Raw genomic sequence first — 17,867 nt, 5'->3', positions numbered from 1 at the left:
ACTCCAGGATATATCTCTAACCACATATACGGTTGGAATTAAACTGTGTAATAGAAAACATAGCTACTTTTTAGGTCTTTCCTTTTTACCTTGTCATCTTTATTCACTGAATTGGAAAATCTCTGCATATCAGGCTTACATACATAAATATTCAATAAAATATGAGACACCCCTTACCTTACAGAGGCAAAAAGCCAAGACAGGTATCATTAAATGCTAAATGACCCACTACTGGTCCAGACAATGCAAATGATGGCGGCAGCTGCTTAAATAAGGCTTTCCCCGAACAAATTTCAGAGTATGGAAACCATTTGTTAATGAGCAGCTGTAATTTAGCCCTGCAGCTTTATGAAAAGAAAACGTTTATACATTTACAGAAGAGTGTAGTAAGATTACACAAATGCAAAGACAAAGTGTGCTATCATTTATCTTGGCTTATAAATATCTGGGGTTTGATTGCCTTGTGAAATGTCCAAATTTACAGATTTTTCTCACACCACATACACCATGAAACATTTAACAAGTACTTCTTTTAGACTATTGAAAACATTAGAAAGGAAGAAAATTATGTATTCGGTAGTAGACTACACCATTAAGATGTGAATATGATATGATATAAAGGGGAAAAATAACGAGAACTAAGACTAGCAACGAAAATGGTCGCTGACAGTTTTTTTCAAACATTCGTTTAGGGAAGGAATAATCTGGTAACATATTCTGCTATGTGAACTTTTCTCTTGGGCTGCAGTTGGGCACCTTGAAACAAAAACATCATCTGCAAACAAGCAACAGCCAGAAAAAAAAAGCTGCTCTATTAACTACACAGGCACATTAGTGGTCTGAAACAGTGCATGCTTCAAGTCCATAATTCAAGTCATATCAGAGTATAAAATTTTGCCAAGTTACAGATGAAATAAACAATAATTTAAATATTCACCCTATGAATTCCCCCTCCCAACACAATTGTTAAGGGCAATCCATAATCTGTCCCCCAATCTGTGGTGGTAGGAAACCACAGTACAGGTTTTCTACAAATAAAATAAACCATTCAGTTGTGCAGGCAAAACACCTTTTACCCAGTAAGAAGATATAACTGAAAAAATACATACACTAGGCTGGGCGCAGTGGCTCACGCCTGTAATCCCAGCACTTTGGGAGGCCGAGGCGGGTGGATCACGAGGTTAAGAGATCGAGACCATCCTGGTCAACATGGTGAAACCCCATCTCTACTAAAAATACAAAAAATTAGCTGGGCATGGTGGCGCATGCCTGTAATCCCAGCTTCTCAGGAGGCTGAGGCAGGAGAATTGCCTGAACCCAGGAGGCGGAGGTTGCGGTGAGCCGAAATCGCACCATTGCACTCCAACCTGGGTAACAAGAACGAAACTCCATCTCAAACAAACAAACAACGTCAACAAAAATACACTAATCATTCCCAAGGTCGAAAGTTGATTCCAAGTATCTGGAGAGGGAAAAAAATCAAGAAAGGTTAAAGAGAGAGAAAGGAGAAAGTCATAAAAATGAGCCTAAAATTTCCATCAGTCAGAAGCAGAAAGGATCATGTTGAGGCATGAGTGGTAAGCAGGGCTGAGCTGCCAGAAAGCCATTTCCTTGCCAGTGGTCACTCCAAAAAAGCAGGGCTAGCAATTGGTAATATTTTTATCACCTTCCTGGTCTTCAATATTATAATACTTGCTATGAGCATTATCCAGGATATGAAGTATTAATGAATGAGACATTTAATCATGTACCAAAAGACATAATTCAAAGCTTTCAATCCTATTATACATATTTAAATTGCAATTCTTAGTCCTTCATATGTAGGAGGCCATGCCTAGTATATGCAGGGGAACATTGGGGATTTTGTGACTTCATGTTTTGGCACAAGTGTATCTTGTGATGATGGCGAAAATTTGCCACATTTTACGATATACGGTCTTCAAAACACCTTAGGAAAATTATTTTTAATAAAAAAATTAAAATTGTACAGAGACATGCTCAGGAAAATTCTTGAAAGGCTGCTGAGCAGTGCTTCTATTCACTCAAGGGAAGTAAGTGGATGCCTTTTAGAAACCTATGGCCAGGCACAGTGTCTCATGCCTGTAATCTGAGCACTTTGGGAGGCCGCAGTGGGTGGATCATTTGACGTCAGGAGTTCGAGACCAGCCTGACCAACAAGGTAAAACCCCATTTCTACTAAAAATACAGAAAAATTAGCCAAGCATGGTGGCACATGCCTGTAGTTTCAACTATTTGGGAGGCTAAGGCAGGAGAATCACTTGAACCTGGGAGGCAGAGGTTGCAGTGAGCCAAAATCACAACACTGCACTCCAACCTGGGTGACAGAATGAGGCTCTGTCTCAGGGGAAAAAAAAGAAAGAAGCCTATGATTCTACTGTATCTATAATATTAATTCATTCAAGGTAATGGGGAAAATTAAGGGTTTGACACAAATAATTTTAATTTATTCTTTAAATAAATATTTTCTTTATTCTTTAAAGAACAGATATCTACATGCAAGGGACCTGCTTTGGTGTATTTGTTAAATAATCCTGCAGAAGATTATTAACAGAAATTTTTGCCTTTATTATGTGCTAAGTACTATGTCTGGTGCTTTTTAGGTATTACTATCGAATCCTCACAATTATCCTAAGGAGGTAGGTACTATTAGCATTCATTTAACAGGTGGGAAAATGAAGGCCAAGAGAGTTTGAGTAACTTCCTTTAAGACACACAGCTGTGACCTAGGGTGCTGTCCAGTAAGCACCTTGCCTCTCATTATATGTTTCACATCAACTTGTAAGAAAGTCTTGGGGGACTTTTAAGAAAGCCAGCTCCAGAACACTGACAAGGGGGAGTGGAGCTAAGCTGTCAACCTCTACTGGCCTTTGCATCCCTCACTAGGTTGCACAATAGCATGATAGCTGTAACTAGAAATAACAAGGTCACAAAGTAATCTCAGTGATTCTTACTCTCATGTATTAAAACCACAGCACTTTAGTAATGTTTAAAAATTTATGTGTTTCTTAAAGTTCCAACACTTAAAATAATTCGTTTTCATCTACTTGGAATCTTAGCTTTCCAAAGTGACATAATTTGTTGTTGTTTGGCTGAGACTTTTTTTTTTAATACATACATCTTTTCTTAAAGAGTTTTACTTCAAGTTCTGGGATACATATGCAGAATGTGCAGGTTTGTTACCTAGGTGTATACATGTACTGGGGTGGTCTGCTGCAGCTATCAATGTGTTATCTAGGTTTTAAGCCCTGAATGCATTAGGTATTTGTCTTAATGCTCTCCCTCACCTTGCCCCCAATCTCACCCCCAAGAGGCCACAGTGTGTGATGTTCCCCTCACTATGTCCATGTGTTCTCATTGTTTAATGCTCACTTATGAGTGAGAACATGCGGTGTTTGGTTTTCTGTTCCTATGTTAGTTTGCTGAGAATGATGGCATCCAGCTTCATCCATGAACTCATTATTTTCTTAAGGCTGCATAGTATTCCATTGTGTATATGTGCCACATATTCTTTATCCAGTCTGTCATTGATGGGCATGTGGGTTGGTTCCAAGTCTTTGCTATTGTAAATAGTGCCACAATAAACATACATCTGCATGTATCTTTACAGTAGAAGGATTTATAATCCTTTGGGCAAAATGACACATTCTATAGAATTACATATAGCTTAGCCTTTACTATACCTTCAAAACTAATACTTAGAAAGAACCACTAAAAACTATTTCCATTCTGTTTCTTCTTTTTTTTAACCCTAACCTGGGAATTCTGAAAAGTAAATTTTCTCTATTATGTACATAACTCCATAATCTCATGTGGGGGAAGGATGGGGGGGAATCACTAAACCACTCACTGTTCTACTTTTTCTACTATAATTAGCCAACATTAGGAATCTTCAGTATCCTTCAAATCACTTTTGTTTCTAGGATCTATTTGTTTTCTATCTATTGCATTTTCAAACTTTCTACAGTCCTAGAAAAAGCCTTCCCCTGAAAACAAGTTTCTGGAATATTGGCTTTTTTAAGATTTTGGACTTGAGGTATGGATCAGTTAATTATAACAATGCTTAATTTAAAAAATGTGTGCAAGAGTGAAACTCATCATTTTGAATAAGCCCTTGTTTCTTTCACAGGACCATTCTAAGTATCTATAGTTTACCTGTTAAAAATGAGTAATATAGGTATGTATATATAGACTGATAAAGCAAATATGGCAATATGTTCATTTTCTATTCTAGACAATAAGTATGTAGATTTTACTATCCTATGTTTCTGGTTATTTCCAGTTTAATAAAATTCACTTTTAATTTTGAAGTAACAAAAGGAGGCAAGGTGGCATTAATAAATCCCATTTGGAATGAACAAAGCAAAGAAATAAGTTTCAAGCATGAATAAATGAAACAGTCTTCAGCGAAAACTGCTGCCACTACCTAGCAAATGTTGAACAGGACATGAAATCTGGCTGGCCCTGACAGTCTGCCTCCATCTCACCACCCTCCATGTTGGTGGTGGGGAGTACAGGGTGGGGAAGGCAAAGCGGCAGCAGGATATGCCCTTCAAGATCAGAGAGGAAGATTACCTCCATCTCCAAGGACAAAAGAATCCTCTGGGTTGCGGGAAATGTTGCTAAGCTACTTGTTCCTGGGTTCACTTTTTTAATTGACTTGAACCTTCAGATTTCTTCCTGGGAGATTAATTACAGTGATGGCTACAGCAACATGCCACAAATGAATCAAGAAGTGAAAAACCCCCTTAGACCATAAAATCAAAACCATGTGTAAGGATGTGTGCAACAGCTGAAGAACACTGCAGGGCTTTAGGCAATGAGCAAAGTCTTCTCTAGCTCACTGTACCCTTTAACTTCAAAATTAATGCATGTGGTGTAGAAAGAGAAAAACTAATTGAAATTGTAAGGGAGGGAACAGAAACTAGTTGATGTTTTTAAAAGCTCACCTAAATATTAAAATAGGATGCTTATTATTATAAAATAATCTGGACGGCATGCCACTGGCAGTCACGAAGTTGAGAGTGAGCATGACAAAGGTAGCTAGAAAGGTAGCTGGGGCGGGGGGTAGCCATCGAGACTCCAAATTTGGCCCAGTGAAGGTTCTGGGTTATGGAGTTCCACTAGCAGGGGGGAAGAAAAGACTACAAAAAATGTTTTCCCTGGAACTGGCTGCTTCCTGCAGTGTCAGAAGATGTGTAGAGTAGGAGATGTCAAATCATTTAAAAGAAGTGTTAAAAACTCTACCAATTCCCTAAAATCATCTGCAATAAAAATAGGAACGCATGAAAGGTTTGAGAGCAGGGCAGAAGACTCAGGGTCTTATCAAAACTGGGATATAAGACACTGTGAAAGAACAAGTGGAGCATCCAAATGCAGTAGTTCTGAATGCCATTCCAGTAAATAAACACAGACAGTGAATACTCAGAAACAGGACAGAGTATCAATCCAATACTCAGATCCCCTCCTTCTACATGAGGCCCAGAAAGATTTGAAAACTAGTCACGGCCGGGCGCGGTGGCTCACGCCTGTAATCCAAGCACTTTGGAGGCCAAGGCGGGCGGATCACCTGAGGTCGAGAGTTCAAGACCAGCCTGACCAACATGGTGAAACCCCGTCTAAAAAAAGAAAAAGAAATCTACAGTCATGACAAGAGCTGACTCCCATCTGGGACTCAAGCTCAAGACTCTTGCCTCTGAAGTCTGCACTTTCAACTCAACTATCACCAAAGAACTCAGATCACATGTACAACTAGGATTAAGTACATTTGTTTCTTAAGGGTTTTTTTTTTTTTTTGAAGGGGGGGGACGGGGACTTCCACCTCCATCCTAGTTTACTTGTACCAATCTAAGCAATGGCACATGTTATATTGGTTTGTATGTATATTTAAGTAGTGAAAATGCTATGATAATAACTATGAAAAGAAAACTTTTAGCTTTTTCAGCTGGTGGAATATTTCTAAAATGACTCATTCTCCCTGTGAAACAAACCTATTTCTATAAAGCTAGATCATACAGAAACTGGATCATATAGAAAGCCAGGAAATTAAACATATGCAGACTTGGAGTTCTAGATTTGCATGTTTCTTTGAACTGATTACTTTTAATAAAGTGTATTTTGCATCTGAGCTAGAAAACTTTGGCCTCTCTATACATGCACATTTTCTATTCTTCACCAGAAGCAGCCAGTTTAAAAGTAAAACATTTTTCTTGTGAGAAGCTCAAATTTACCCATGATCTGACACAGACTTCCAACAGGGATGTATTCCTCAGCACCATGATCAATATTTGCTTTATTAATACTTAATATTTTATCAACATTAATAAAATTTTACCTTTTCTCAAATTCCTACATATTTCAGAAGTGTTACTTTAGTAGTTGATTGGAATTAGAATGAATTTTAAAGTGTTTCAGGGAATCTTTCCAAAGCATGAAGAATTTATTAGTAACCTGGTATGGGAAGCAAATATGAGCAAGAAAATGTCCACAGAGTAAGCAACTGGGAAATTCAACTAGCAGCAACTAATAGTCACTGCACGCTTGCCGTGTTCCAAGGGCTTGGCACACGCCATTCACATTATTCTCACAACAAAATTATAAACTAGATAACTACTATTACTCCCATCTTAAAAGTAGGAAAACTGAGGCACTGAGATATAAAATAATCGGATAAACATTACACAATTGAGACATGGAAGATTATTAAATGAGTGTGAGAATCTGGACAAAATGGAGAACAGAAATATGAATTCTATTGTTAGAAGAACTCTTGGGATCATTTAGTCCAAACTTTTATTTTAAATAGGCAGGAAACACGGTCAAAAGGTGCCTTTAAGTTGTCTCTGTCTCTTTTCTTCACACATATATACAGTTTGTGGCAGAGCTAGTGAGGAGTTGTTAGTGCCAACTTAGGTAGGACATTATTTTACCAGTGACTTCAGGATTAAGTAGGAATAAAGGTCTTGGATTTTATGTATTCTAGGTCTCAACTGGGGAGCTCAGTGTGCATATCTTGATCTGATAGATAGTACAACCTAGGTCATCTGCTGCCACTATACAACCTGTCCTAACATGACTTGCAGGAGAGCTTCTTGGGGAAAAGGCACTCACAGGTGGCAGTGGCACACTCCCCACCCCCCACCCCCCACCCAGAAACTTCATCAGAAGTCCTTATCTCCTCTGGCCTGTCTTCCTCTATTCCTGGGATCTCAAGGCTTCCAATAAATTAAAAACAGGTGCTCTTCTTAAAAGAGTTGGAAATCCTTCCTCTTGACCAAAAATCCTCCCCATCATCAACAGTTCAGTGCCAAACAATGCCCTCTCCTTAGAGCCCACAGATAATCCCAGAAGGAATGTAACCAAGCCCCATCTAACATTTCTGTAACTAGGCATGCAAAGCAAGCTAGTGAATCTTGAAAAAGTCAATGAATTACACAATATAATGAAATACTTCTGTTGCATCATTTAAGAAATGTTTTAAATAAAAGTTTAAATATACTGGACATAGTAAGAAATAAAGGAAGAAATTTAATATTTTCTAGTTATAGGCATGTAACTATATAAAATGGCTTATGTGTGCTTAAAAGCCTATTAAAAGTCTAAAAAGCCTACATGTTGTTAAAATTCTGTATTTTTGGTGTGAAATCACTGAACTATGCCTTTGGAATATGTTTTCAAAACATTCTTGGCTAAGAAATGTAAGAACCACTTTATATACTGTGAATACCATATACTTAAGAGTCAGCACTGCAGCCTGGGCTACAGAATGAGATCCGGTCTCTACCAAAGACAATGTGAAATAAATCAGCTCACTCAAGCCCAATTTTCACCATATCCACAGTGCTCCTTCCCCTCTGAACCCCAAAGGTATTTCCTGTATATAGCATTCCTTTAGCGCTCTGTCTTGAGTTGTTTTTAATGTATTCATATGATGCATTTGTTGAAAAAATTATTGCTTGGGTACCTGCAACAGGCACTCTCCTGGGCACTGATGATATAAGGTAAACAAGGCTCTCACCTTTTTAGAGCTTATGTTTCAGAAACTCTGCTGGAGATAAGAGAGCCTGGATTGGTTGGGGCACACAGTGCTAGCTTCTTAGAGGGGCAAGCCTCGATGTCTCAGTGGCTTAACATGAAAGTTCTTTTCTTGCTCAAGCAGGGGCCAGTGGAGATCTGCAGCAGGAAGACTTCAACAGAAGCATTTAGGTACCCAAGTCGTTTCACCTGGTGGCCCCATCATCCTACAGAGGCTCAGAGAAAGGGCTAGATCCTCTTCACCAAGGTGGCAAACACAAGAAGAGCGAGAGGCTCTTCAACAGGAGTTTTACTGGGGCCAGACCTGGAAGTAGTAAATATATCACTTCCACCCACATTCCATGAATCAAAACTCAGGCCTGCAGCCACCCTAACTCCACAAGAGGCTAGGAAACGTCGTCTAGCTACACGCCCAAAAGGCAAAAGGAAAGGATTTCAATAGACACACAGGAACAAAGAGAATTCTAGGATACAACAGAGGAGAGCTGGGTATAAGGTGTGATAAGTGAGGCGTCTAGAGTGTAAAGTCCAAGGAGGCACTGGCTCTCAGGCTGGCAAGTACATGCCTTCCATTTTGTGCCCTAAGGCCCCCTCTTGCCACACCCTAGTCCTGGTCTTGATAGTTTACTACAGAAAACGGGAAAGGGCTGGGGCAGGGTGGCTCCTGCCTCTAATCTCAGCACTTTGGAAGGCTGGGTTGAGCAGATTGCTTGAGCTCAGAAGTTCAAGACAAGCCTGGACAACAAGGTGAAACTCTGTCCCTAAAAATAAAAGAAAAATTAGCCAGGTGTTGTGGTTCATGCCTGTAGTCCCACCTACTCAAGGGGCTGAGGTAGGAGGATTGCTTGAGCCCAGGAGGTCGAAGCTGTAGTGAGCCGAGATCGCACCACTGCACTACAGCCTGGGTGATGGAGCAAGACCTTGTATCAAAAGAGAAAGAAAAGAAAATGGAAAATTAAAATGTGCTGCTTTAGATAGTTACTGTGAAAGGAGCGAACTAGTTGCGAAAAAGATAAGGAAAGAGCTTTCTAGACAGAGTGAACAGCAAATGCAAAGGTCTTGAGACAGAGGCAAGTCTAGTGTGTTTGAGAGACAGAAAGAAAGCAGCCTAGCAGGACTGAGATGATAAAAAGAGAGTTAGAGGCGGCAGCAGCAGACAGGACACACAGAGGCTTCTGGGCTGGGCGAGGAGTTTGGGTTTTATTTTGGGTGTAATAGAAATCCACTGAAGTATTTAAATGGGGGAAATCAAATGTGCTGACTTTCATTTTATAAGCAATTCGCTGGCCACCCTAAGGAGAATGGACCACAGAAAGATCAGTGGGAAGGCCATGGATGGGTTCAGGCGGAAGATGGCAACAGCCTGGCCTACAAAATGGCAGCCGACCTAGAAGAAAAGTTCAAAATATACTGAAAGAGGGGTGTAAAAACAATAGGTGTTGAGGAGAAAACAAGGACTATCTAAGCAACTAAGTAGGTATTAATGTTATTTGGAGCCAGGATATATGGGAAAGAATGCTGTATTTCCCCATTTAAATGCTGAATTTCTTAGAGATAAGGGAGATGCTTATTTTTATCCACAACAGGAACCAGCCAACCAGGCTTTAAATAAAATAATTACTGGCCCAACGTGGTGGCTCCCGCCTGTAATCCCAGCACTTTGGAAGACCGAGGCAGGTGGTTCACAAGGTCAGGAGCTCAAGACCAGCCTGGCCAACATAGTGAAACCCCGTCTGTACTAAAAAACAAAAAAATTAGCTGGGCATGGTGTCGTGTGCCTGTAGTCCGAGTTACTGAGGAGGCTGAGGCAGGAGAATCGCTTGAACCCAGGAGGTGGAGGTTGCAGTGAGCCGAGATCACACCACTGTACTCCAGTTTGGGTAACAAAGTGAGACTTCATATCAAAAAAAAATATCAACAGCTCAAGGCAATATGCCCAACATCTTCCACCTACAAAATTAGAATTAGTACAATGTCCTGGAGAACAACTGGCAGTGAGATTGACAGCTTCACATTTCCATCTCAGTGTTTAAGGGCATGGCTGTGTCAGAATGCCTAGACAGAATTCTATAGTTCCATCACTTATTAGCTCTGAACTTAGACAAATTATTCACCCTCTGGTGACTCAGATTCATCTTGAAGATGGGGAGAAAAATAGGTCTACCTCACAAGGTCATCTGAGGATTAAATAAGATAATACATAACCTTAAAAACTCTGCTTGGCTGCAGAGATTATGTATTACAGGGGATTTTGTTTTTTCTTGACTACAGTCTCACCATGTTTCAATGACACTTGTAATCAAATGAGATCCTGTATCAAAGAAGTTAACTTAGGCTGTGCCTGGAGTCTTAAGTACCACAGAAGCTGGAAGCTAATAAATATGTGTGTCCTTTAAAAAGGCAACAACAGCAACAAAAAACCTATGCTTGGAGCCAAGCATGATGACTGGCACCTGCAATCCCAGCACTTTAGGAGGCTGAGGCAGGCAAATTGCTTGAGCTCAGGAGTTTGACATTAGCCTGGGCAACATGGCAAAACCCCATCTCTACAAAAAAATACAAAAACAGCCAGGCGTGGTGGGGCACATCTGTGGTCCCAGCTACTTGAAAGGCTGAGGTGGGAGAATCACTTGAGCCCAAGACGTCAAGGCTGCAGTGAGCCAAGATAGTACCACTGCACTCTAGCCTGGGTGACAGAGCCAGACCCCAGTCTCAAAAAACAAACAAACAGAAAAACCAATGCTATGCCTGGCACATAGTAAATGCTCAGTAAGTGATTACAGTGTATAAATTGATGTTACTAGTTCTGAAAATGATTCCTAAGGAAATAAAGAAAAAGATGTGGGCCAGACATGGGGGCTCACCCTGTAATCTCAGCACTTTGGGAGGCCAATGCAGGTGGATCAGTTGAGATCAGGAGTTTGAGACCAATCTGGCCAACATGGTGAAACCTTATCTTTACCAAAAAATACAAAAATTAGCCAGGGACGGTGGCACATGCCCATGATCCCAGCTACTTAAGAGACGGAGGCAGGAGAATCACTTAAACCTGGGAGGCAGAGGTTGCAGTGAGCTGAGATCACACAACTGCGCTCCAACCTGGCAACAGAGACCCTTTCTCAAAAAAAAAAAAAAAAAAAAAGAAAAGAAAAAAAGATGTGTAAAATATAAGGTTATGGACAGCATAATAATCTTGAAACTTTTTAATACTGAAATGTTTAACTGCCCAATAAAACTGATTTTAAAATTTCATGTTGAAAAATTATGATGCAGACATTCTAAATAATGTCATTAAAATTGGTAAGTATATGTATTTATGACACAGTAAGTTTCAAAAGTTTACATTTATATAGAAGGGAAAAACATCTGGAAGGATAAAACCCAAAATGTTAACAGCAGTCACTAAGTGGAAAGATTATTGGTAAAAGATTATTTTCTTCATGGTGTCATTCTCTATTTTTCAGATTGCCAAGCATGAATAAATTTTGGGGTTATATTCATTTTTAAAGAACTACAGTAAGTGGCTTTAAAAAAAATCAGCTATTTATACAAGGACAGTGTAAAGTCTTTCTACTTGCTTCCAAGACAAACACCTAAATGTCTCGACAATGCAGGAGGTTATTACCAAAAAAAATTCAAATCCAAATTTTAAAAGGCAGGAGGCATATAAATGACATCAACTACTGCCCCCAATTAGTGGATGCAAATCATTTATTTTCTTACTTAAAAACACTAATCAGGCTGAAGAGAAAAAAAAAAATCCCAAGAATCTTTTCATTTGTAAAAGAAGGTATGTATATTCCTAGTTCTATTCCCCAACTTGCAATATAACCAGTTTCTTCAGTTTGCAATACTGTTTGTCTTAAGAGTACTATGATACCTAGATGATGGGTTGATGGGTGCAGCAAACCACCATGGCATATGTATAGCTATGTAACAAACCTGCACGTTCTGCACATGTATCCCAGAACTTAAAAAAAAGTACTACGAAGGCACTTTACTAGTAAGAAAAGCACACACCTCCAGTGTTGTAGTACTCCAGCAACAGGGTTTTATGAGCCACGTATTAAATGTTGTATACTCGTAGTACTGATGGTCAAAATGTGTAAGGAGCCCTTTAATCTTCAATAGGCATTTGTGTGAATTAAATTTTTGACTTCACTGGATAGTAAAACTGTTACATGTACATATTATGGGGATCTTTCAACAGGTCATACAAAAACTATGCCAACAGTAATGATTTGAAGCAATGAGCCAAAAGCTTTCAAATGAATAAAGGAAAGGTTTCTGTAATTAGGAAGAGCCAGCTGCACCTAATAAGCAGGAGGAACGGTAATTTTAAAAAAAAAAAAAACTTGACTGTCACTTGACCACAGAAAATATGTAATCTCTATGCCCCCCCCCCTTTATTTTTTGAGAAGTCTCGCACTGTCACCCAAGCTGGAGTGCAGTGGTGCAATCTCGGCTCACTATAACCTCTGCCTCCCAGGTTCAAGCAATTATTCTGCCTCAGCCTCCTGAGCAGCTGAGATTACAGGTGCTTGCCACCCCACCCAGCTAATTTTTTTGTATTTTTCGTAGAGATGGGGTTTCACTATGTTGGCCAGGCTAGTCTCAAACTCCTGACCTTGTAATCCACCCACCTCAGCCTCCTAAAGTGTTGGGATTAAAGTCATGAGCCACCTAGATGGTAGGCCCTTTCTTTACATGTTAAGTTAAAGACTGTGCAGAAGGCTGGGTGTGGTGGCTCATGCCTTTTTGGCTTTTGCCAGCATTTTTGGAGGCAGAGGCAGGTGGATCACCTGAGGTCAGGAGTTCACCACCAGCCTGACCAACATGGTGAAACCCCATCTCTACTAAAAATACAAAAATCAGCTGGGCACAGTGGCAGGCGCCTGTAATCTCAGTTACTTGGGAGGCTGAGGCAGGAGAATCATTTGAACCCAGAAGGCAGAGGTTGCAGTGGGCAGAGATCGCACCTTTGCTCTCCAGCCTGAACAACAAAGAGTGAAACACCAACTCAAAAAAAAAACAAAACAAACAAACAAAAAAAATACTGCACAGCAACAGACAAGCCTTGATGGGCTACAAGAGCCAATTCTAAGTGGCTAGCTGCCATTCAAGACAAGCTTTAAGAAAACTTAATCCTTTTTTTTTCCCAGGGGAAAGCGCAAATGCAGTCCCCCACTACCACAAATGATGCAGTCGAGTTTCCCACATTTGGGGAAATCACAGGGGTCAGCATATCCGGAGTGCAATGGATAAGCCTCGCCCTGGGAAAACCACCTTCGTGATCATGGTATCTCCCCTGCCAGGTAAGTATCCTTCTCAGGTGATGTTACTTGTATTCTACAACAACCCATTGATCTCCTCAAATATTTTCCTTCCTCTCCTCTCTAAGCCTTCCAGAGAATGTTTAAGTAGCACAAAGTACTGTTTTTCCACCCAATGAGCTTCAGATTACACCATGCTGAAGCTACTGTATGTTCAACTTAGTAGCTTCTCTGAAAGCTATTAACAGAAAACATTATCAGAAGATGTCTAATAGAATTCAGGTTTCCAGAAGGTTTGCATTTCATTCCTGTTAGCAAAAGCCAAAAAGTCTTTTTTTTTAATGTCATTTTACCACTACTGTTTCAGTAAGCAGAAACTATTGGAAGACTTCACCTCCTCCATCTGACAGGCAATAGCTTGACAGAAATCAAAGCACTTCATTCACTTACAGGAAGCTCACCTACTGTTCCAGCCAAACACATATCAACTCTCTTTTCTAAGAATCTGCAATTAAAACTGAAAAAAATAAGCTTATTGCCTGCTTTACCTGTAAGAATTGTGTTTCATAGTACAAAAATATCTGTAGCTGAAAAAAAGAACTTTTTTAATAAAAAATTTTCAGCTAAAAATGTGGAAGTAATAAGAATTGGAAAAATTAAAAGAATTGCAACCCCTAATGAAACTGATGATTCAGACAAATAGCATTAAGATATTTAATCTTAAGGAGGGTGATCAGGCTGGCAGCACACGAACCCACTAGTTATTCTCAGCATGACTAAGAACAGCACAAGCAGACATTGTGTGCCTCCTGGTGTGATACAATAGGAAGCACTCAGCATCACCTGCAAGGTGTTCCAGCCAAAAAAGTTGAACCTGAATCTAATCCAACCTTCAAGGAGAACTTCTAGTTTACAGAAATCGTGGAAGATTGAGGAACAAGTTAACCCCAACAGGAGAACAAGTACAAAGATGTTAGATATTCTGCAGAATACCGACCTTTTTTTATTTTTCAGTAAGTCAATGGCATGGAAAAATGAGTGGGAAGGAAGTACTATCCTAGAATCAAAGAAACTTGAGAGACATACTAACCAAGTGCAATGAGCAAGTGTTATTTGAATGCTGATTCAAGCACAGCCACTGTATAAAGAAATTTTTGAGGCAATTGGGGAAATCCATTACATACTGATAATTAAAAGGTGTTACCAAGGAATAACTAATTTTGTTAGGTAGAGTAATGACATTGCAGTTTGGAAAGAAAATTGTATTTGTAAGAAATACACTAAAAAATATGTAGAGTGAAATGATGTAATAACTGAGACTTTATTTACAACATTACAGCCAATATAAAGTATAACACCCTGTAATCCTAGCACTTTGGGAGGCCAAGGCAGGCAAATCAGGAAGTCAGGAGTTCAAGACCAGTGTGGCCAGCATGGTGAAACCCTGTCTCTACTAAAAATACAAAAAATTAGCTGGGGGTAGTGGCAAGTGCCTGTAATCCCAGCTACTCGGGAGGCCAAGGCAGGGGAATCGCTTGAACCTGGGAGGCAGAGGTTGCAGTGAGCCGAGATCACGCCACTGCACTCTAGCCCCGGTGACAATGTGAGACTATGTCTCAAAAATAAAAAAAAATAAATGTCAGTATGGCAAAATCTGAGTATTTGTTCAATCTGGGTGGATTCATAGGGATTCATCACATTACTTTTTTGTGTTTCAAAAATTTTATAATAGCTTTAACAGAATGTTCTTACTAGCCCTTTATATGCAGCACACAAGCATGAATACATCAAGCCCCTTGGCAATGCCAGCATTTGACATTACTCAAAATCAGAGAAGACTAGTTTAAGACACCTCTAACATCGTAAGTCATGTATAGTAGGCAATTTGAGATTTCACTAATGCTCCGTGAAGGGTGGTAACAGCTCTTAGAGGAGAGCAAACTTCTTCAATAAAAAATGGCTACACCAAATGTTCAGCTTCAGCTGATAGAGGTGAAGAGCAAGAAGCCAAGTTGATGCACAGATTTGTCTGAAATAGTCATAAGACGCTCAGGTGACTCTTTGGGTTTGTGTAGTTCCACACAACTTTAGAGGCAGAAAGGAACTTGAGGTTACACACTCCTAACACTGTACACTTATAAACCATATCTAAGGCATCCACCCTCAGGGCTGGGGTATGACAAGTCCAGGGGATGCCATTAATATCATTCTTGCTTTATGCACAATATGCAGTCTGTGTACATGCACTGATCCTGCCTCTACTAGGTATTCCACTTCTACTACCACTGCTTGTTATGTTACTGATAATTACTATGCTAGTATAATTAATAATACTTATTCCGCAGGGTTGTTATGAAAGTGAGGATTTAAAGGACTACAGGGTCTGATGCAAATGGTATTTGTTATGGGTTGTACTGTTTACTCAAAGAAGATATGTTGAAGTCCTAATCCTCACTGCCTGTGAATGTGACCTTGACTGCAAATAGGGTCTTTGCAGATGTAATCAAGTTAACATTAGGTTATGAGGGTGGGCCTCTAATCTAATAGAACTGCTTTTCTTACAAAAGAAATAAAATCAGAGGTAAGACAGCCACACGAAAATGGAAACAAAGACTGGAATTCTGTGCTACAAGTCAAGGAACACCTAAGGCTACCAGAAACTGGAAGAAACAAGGAAGCCTCCTCCTCTGGAGTCTCAGAAAGAGCATCAACTTGCTTGCATCTTGATTTTGGACTTCCAGCTTCCAGACAGTGAGAAAAGAAATTTCTGCTCTTTCACACCATCCAGTTTTTGGTACTTCGTCACAGCAGTCCTAGGAAACTAATACTGTATTATAATGTGTGCTGCCAATGCACTTCATAAAGTAATGACTCTAGAAAATAATATAAGATGGGCTAGGGGCCTTCTTCTGCTTTATTCTTGAATCTAGGTAAATATTTCTCTTAATGCAACCAATTCTTTTAGAAATTACATTATGTCATAACCTCAGAATAACTCAGAAATCAATGAGAAACTCTTGTGTCCAACATCCTATTTTTGCATTGTTGGTTCTTTGAGTTTAAAGAGTAAATGCTAAATGTTTCTGGTTAAGATTTCATTTGTAAATCCATCCTGTCATTCCCAGCCATTGAGATCTTTTTGTAACCAGTCAGCCAACATCCTAGATGTCCTGTTCAACTTCATATTATACAAAAGTGTGGTTGGCCTACCCTCTGTCTTCAACCAAATCATTAAGAAAATGTTTCAGACAAAGCTGAAGACAAAGTCCATCAGTACACCCGGGATTCTTGCACAGTAGACATCAACCCATCACTCGCCACTCTCTACCCACCGGGATTCTTGCACAGTAGACATCAACACATCACTCGCCACTCTCTACCAAATGTAACTCAAGAAAGTAACATAAAATGATATACTTGCATTTCTCTACCTTGTCTGAAAGGGTTTTTAAGCCTATTATGCTTTCATAGGTGACAGATATTGATGAAATTTTGTCCAGTACTTCTTTGTCTTCCAGTCTAGCAACCCATTAAAGAAAGCAAAATATTAGTATGGCATAACCCATGCTGGTTATACTTGTATTGAAATCTCAAGTTTCGACTCTTTTCCAAGATGGCGCGGTAGGAACAACTCAGGATTGCAGCTATCATGAAGGCGCAGAGGTTGAGTCCTAGCCGCATTTCCAGACGGATCTTTGTTGCCCACAGAATGGGGAAATTCCCAGGTGTAGGAGAGACATGGGAAGCAGGCACAGCCCTCCCGGCTAGCACGGGCATTTCAGCTGGCACCGCAGCACAGCGGCATCTCACACAAAACGCTCTGATCTGAGTGCCCTGTTAAACCAGCAATCTGAGATTTGGGAGGGCAGATTAGCATATCCATCTGATTAAACAGGACTTGGACAGTGAGCCAGACAAGGAGATTCCCAGGAAGCAACATTTGAGCAGGTGCAGTGGGCCCCTACACGGGAAATCACACAAATCCCAGTGCCCTACCAGCAGGCGACTAAAACACCTGGGAGAGAGTCAACTGTTAAACTTAAAAATAAATAAATAAATAAAATAAGAGGGACAAAGGGCTCTGAGGTAGGGAGCCAGATGATCAGGCTTGGCAGGTCCCACCCCCACAGGGACAAACAAAACGGCGATTGGAAACACTCAGGGCTGAGAGTTTCACTGTGGGCACAGCTGAATCCAGGGGGAGGGGCGTGTGCCCCTACCGAGGCATTCTGCCCCTACTGAGGTACACGCCCATTGCTGACGCAGCCTGCCGTTGCCAAGGCAACCCACCACAACAGAGAGACTCTGCCAACAGGGTGGAGCCCACAACAGCAGGGCAGAGCCCATGGGCAACATGGCAGAGCCCAGGATGGCAGGGCGGAGTCCACAGAAGCAGGGCGGAGCCCACAGCAGCAGGGACTGGAGTGGACCTCAGCAGTCGTACAGTGAAGGGGCTAGACTGTTAGAAGGAAAACTAAGAAACAGAAATACTTCAGCATCAACAATCTGGGCGTATACTCAGAGACCCAATCGAAAAGCCAG

The 17,867-nt window shown here is 40.4% G+C and overlaps 1 protein-coding gene and 1 non-coding gene across 9 annotated transcripts in view; both read right to left on the bottom strand.

Moving 5' to 3' along the window:
- RSPO2 (R-spondin 2) overlaps positions 1-17,867 on the bottom strand; it is a 178,471-nt gene that overhangs the window by 142,636 nt on the left and 17,968 nt on the right. The window lies entirely within an intron of this gene.
- On the bottom strand, positions 13,212-13,375 carry LOC118148727 (U1 spliceosomal RNA). Its single transcript, XR_004735638.1, has one exon. It is a non-coding gene; the product is annotated as a U1 spliceosomal RNA (small nuclear RNA).

Source organism: Callithrix jacchus, chromosome 16 (genome assembly GCF_049354715.1).
Source record: "Callithrix jacchus isolate 240 chromosome 16, calJac240_pri, whole genome shotgun sequence".
Lineage (NCBI taxonomy): Eukaryota > Metazoa > Chordata > Mammalia > Primates > Cebidae > Callithrix > Callithrix jacchus.
Note: the sequence above shows the minus strand (reverse complement) of the source record. Positions and strands in the feature narration are given on the sequence as shown.